At 32.5% G+C, this 4,943-nt stretch overlaps 1 long non-coding RNA gene across 1 annotated transcript in view; it reads left to right on the top strand.

The window, feature by feature from the left end:
- The first annotated feature begins 560 nt into the window (after nucleotides 1–560).
- Nucleotides 561–4,943, top strand: part of LOC107865722 — a 14,033-nt gene continuing 9,650 nt past the window's right edge. The window contains exons 1-2 of the long non-coding RNA XR_001672708.2: nucleotides 561–1,006; nucleotides 1,071–1,172. This is a non-coding gene — a long non-coding RNA (uncharacterized LOC107865722). The remainder of the gene's footprint in view (nucleotides 1,007–1,070; nucleotides 1,173–4,943) is intronic.

Here is a 4,943-nt window from a genome sequence, read left to right as displayed (position 1 = left end):
CAATGCAACCTTTAAGTTGTAGATCATTTTCTTGTTAACATGCATAAAGAATAGTCAATTGAGAATCTGAAGTATTACTTAGAAAAATTAGGTGCCTTTCCTCCCCTAATCTGAAATAATCTCTCTTGAAAACCATTTCATGTTTGGCAATAACACAATGTTTAGTTTTTGATCCTCATATCTAGAAGAAATGCCAGTCTCCTTGCCTGGGAGAGTATGTTCATGATAAAAAGGTCGAGTTTGTGTCATACAAAATTTCAGATACCACATTTAAAGTTATTTTGAAATAGATTTGCAAACTTTTACATACTCAATTAGTGAAGCATATGTTATATACGTTCACTTGATACTCCATATAACACTAGATTCCCAGATTCAATCCCAGATTTTGGATAATCAGTAACCCTATACAAATTTGAACTATCTGCGAATAATATCACAAATATATCCGTTTGATTTTTATCAATTAAATAGATGCTCTTCCTTCAATATGCACCTTTTATCATGTCTCCAACTGGAAAATAGCCATAGCCCATAGAAGGCTCTGGAACACCTGGAGGACTATACACAACTCCTCCATATTCAACACTTGTTGCAAATCCATTTAACTCTGTAAATATTCTTGCTGGCCAAAATCCAACTGCCGTATAGGTTGATCCAAAATTAAGCCACCAATTTCAATTTGACATGTCCTATATAACCAAAAAGAAGAAAAAAAAGTGATCACAAAGGTTTATGGAGGGATTTTTTTTTAATTGAATATGGACCCTATGGACACAATTTTATTTATTTAAACAAGAAAATAAAACCAAGTCCGTACAAAAGAGAGCAGCCCAATAGTGACATGCTTTTGAAAATAATAATAATAAAGAAAGTAAGAAAATGAAGAGGCAAATGAATCAGAAGAAAATGAAGAGGCAAATGAATCAGAAACTCCGCAAATTCCTCTCCATTATCTTCCATCATTTGAGCAAATAGGAAAGTGATGACCTGCTGTGAACCAAACGTAAGCTTCTTTCCCATATTATTTTTCTTTCTTTCCTTCTCGTCTAACCTACCGACATTTTCAGCAACAAAAATGTTCAACGATGAGCTCCCTGAGCGACCTTCCGGCGAGCTTCTGATTAACCGATCACAACCTGCTTCAATTGGATTTCTGGAGTTTTTTTCAGGTATGAATTGGCTTTCCCTTTGTAAATCTTCATCTTTATATCTGCTCGTTTGCCTGTATCTTTGACTTGCGTCTGTGATGACTCAAAGAAGTTTGAATCTGTACCAAGACTTATAATCATATCTTCTGTAATTCTTCGCTCAAGTACAATGACTTTAGATCTATAAACGCCCTTATGAATTGTGATTTTTGAAATGAATTGTTCCTCTACACAAGTACTAGAAATACTAATCAGCACCAAGAAAACAAAAATGCTTAAACTCATCTTGTAATTGTTGTGACGGATCCTTGACACCCATCCTTATCTCTAACTGTCTCCTTAGTCCGGATTCTTAAATTTGGCACTTGATGCTTATCTAGATTCAAAATCCTTCTGGCATAACTTGGTAATTATGAGAAGGAATTAAAGATAAGTCTACCTGTATTATCAAAAACTAAATTTGCTATGCAATCAGCCAAACAATTACCCTCCCTGTATTGAACTTGGAACCAAAATAAACCAATAAATTTAAAAAGTGATCAAAATAGGCCAACTATTTAAAAAGTTACCAAAATAGCCTAAACATAATAAATTATTACCTTTTTTACCTTTTTTCTTAACGGTTAACTAACGGAGTTGACTTTTTATAAAAAGTAAGAATTTGTTATGTTTTACATATTTATTTGTAAAACGTAATAATTTTTTACATTTTATGAAAAAAATTTGTAAGACGTAACAAATTCTTACGTTTTACACGATTTTCAAAATAAAGCTTGACAGTGTTTTGTCACATCAATATTAAATAATTTTTTGTGCCAAAAACGTAACTAATACTTGCGTGTTTAACTTTTTGGAAATTTGACTTTTAAGTCACATGACCCGTGCCCCCGACACCCCCAACCCCAACTTTCTTTTTCTCTTTTCTCTTTCCTCTTTCTTTGTTTATTATTTTTTCACACACTTTTGTCCAAATAATTTATTTTTACTCTCTGTAATAAATTTTACGTTTTACATAAAAACTTAAAAAATAATAAAAAAGAGAACTATCAATTACCACATGAACTTAGCACTTTCTTTATATTTACTCTATATAAAAAAATAACCGCCTCTATTCTTAATTATTCGATTTCTCTCTAAAAAAATTATACTTTTGAATTTTCCTCTACTCTAAAATAATGAAATGTTGAATTTTCGTCGATCAAATATGATAGTATCTAAAAGAATTATATTTTTATTGTGTATTAAAAATATGAATTAATTTTTTCGATTAGTGTTTCATTGTAGTTTTCGATTAGTGTTTCCATTAGGATATGGAGGAGACCCACATGCACAAATACGTTCCTTATCATAATTAATGGAGTAAAAAATCACAATTTGATTTAGGGGTGTACAAAAATCATACCGATAAAAATGTTGTTGATTTATCGGTACGATTTTTGTACACCCCTAAATGAAATTGTGATTTTTTACTCCATTAATTATGATAAGGAACGTATTTGTGCATGTGAGTCTCCTCCATATCCTAATCGAAACACCAATTGAAAACTACAATGAAACACTAACCGAAAAAATTAATTCATATTTTTAACACACAAAAAAAATATAATTCTTTTAGATAATTTCATATTTGATCGACGAAAATTCAACATTTCATTATTTTGGAGTAGAGGAAGGCTCAAAAGAATAAATTTTTTAGACAGAAATCGAATAATTAAAGATAGAAGCAGTTATTTTTTGATATAGAATATATATAAAGAAAGTGCTAAGTTTATGAGGTAATTGATAGTTCTCTTTTTTATTATTTTTTAAGTTTTTATGTAAAACGCAAAAATTTATTACAAAAAGAAAAAATAAATTATTTGGACAAAAGTGTGAAAAAATAATAAACAAAGAAAGAGAAAAGAGAAAAAGAAAGTTGGGTTTGGGGGGTGGGGGGGGGGGGGGGGGGCACGAGTCATGTGACTTAAAAATCAAATTTTCAAAAAGTTAAACACGTAAGTATTATTTACGTTTTTGGCACAAAAAATTATTTAATATTGATGTGACAAAACACTGTCAAGCTTTATTTTGAAAATTGTGTAAAACGTAAGAATTTGTTACGTTTTACAAAATTTTTTCATAAAACATAAAAAATTATTACGTTTTACAAATAAATATGTAAAACGCAACAAATTCTTACGTTTTATAAAAAGTCAACTCCGTTAATTGACCGTTAAGAAAAAAGTGAAAAACGTAATAATTTATTACGTTTAGCCTATTTTGGTAACTTTTTAAATAGGTAGCCTATTTTGATCACTTTTTAAATTTCTTGGCTTATTTTGGTTCCGAGTTCCCCCTGTATACATGTTGGATGTGAACCTGACATAGTTGTGAATATTCCTTTATAACTTTCACGATCCCAACAATGTTCCAGGGTAATTTCCACACTTTTGTAAGAATTTTAAGCATCACTAGTGAATCCGTTTCCAGACTAACTTTAGTAATCCCTTTTGTGACACAATGTGCCAGAGCCTCCTTTATTGCCATGGCTTCTACTTCTAGACTTATGCTTTCCTGAATTTCTTCCCCTTGAGCATATATTAAATCACCTGCAGAGTTCCTTAAGCAGAAACCGTAGGTGCTCCTACCTGGATTGCTTCTTGATGCACCATCAGTGTTGCATTTTAGACATCCCTCCGGTGGTTTCCAGCAAATTGGAAGATGAAACAGTTTGGCTTTAAGGTTATCTAAATAGACCCATAATATTCTGCCAGTCTATTGGGAAATCATGTATTTTTGGATGTAGAATTCTCCCGAGTCTCCAAAGGTTAATGTTGACCTTGAAAACTAAATGAGTAAATGCTGATGTCTTTCCATGCTTTGATATATTCCTCCTCCTCCATAGATTCCAAATGATTACAGCTGGAACAGCTCTCATAAGTAGCTTTAAATTTGAACAATATTTTCTTTTCCACCATTTAATGATCACTTGTGATAACTGTAAGCGTTCAATGTATATACCTGCAACATTAGCAAACAATCTCCACAACTTTGTAGCTGTGTATGAGTTAGAAAAAGATGAGACAATGTCTCTATTTTAGGATTAGTGCAACACCTACACCTAGAAACCATGTTAACACCCATGTGTTGCACTACTTCATCCACTGGCACCTTGAATTTCCACATTCTCCAAGTGAAAAAAGACATTTTAAAAGGCAACTTATCACTCCATAATATTTAAATATGTTTTCCTTCTGATCCTTTTGTCTAGTATACTCCCATGCACTCTTGACTGAGAAACTGCCACTGGGTTCAAGCATCCACACTGGTTTATCTAGATTATCTATTTGCATTGGAGATCAGATATTTTTAATGATGAACTGTACATGCTCTTCAGGGAGAAATTCACTCAACCTTTGCTCATTCCACCCATTTACAGTTGCAAAATGCCTAACTTCAATTTCCTCATCCCCTGCATCTGTGATGATGTGATATAATGCTTCCATTATGGTCCAATTGTCATACCAAAAACTAGAATTCCCATTCTTAATCTTCCACCAAATTTGATGCTCTATGAGCTCTCTAACAAAGACTAGCTTTTTCCATATAGGGAAAGCTCCCCTACAATGGGTCACTACTGGATGAAGCTTTTTGCAATATTTGTTGGTCATGAAAGCTCCCCCATGGTGAAGTTCTACTCCTCAAGTTCCACCAAAGTTTACAAAAAAGCGCATTAGAAACTGTTCGAAAGCAAAGCAATCCCACATTGGAGAAATAGAGGAAGCATTTCCAATATTTAAGAGTCTCACCCAA

This window comes from Capsicum annuum, chromosome 1, assembly GCF_002878395.1.
Source record: "Capsicum annuum cultivar UCD-10X-F1 chromosome 1, UCD10Xv1.1, whole genome shotgun sequence".
NCBI classification, from domain to species: domain Eukaryota; kingdom Viridiplantae; phylum Streptophyta; class Magnoliopsida; order Solanales; family Solanaceae; genus Capsicum; species Capsicum annuum.
This window is presented reverse-complemented; position numbering and strand designations above follow the sequence as displayed.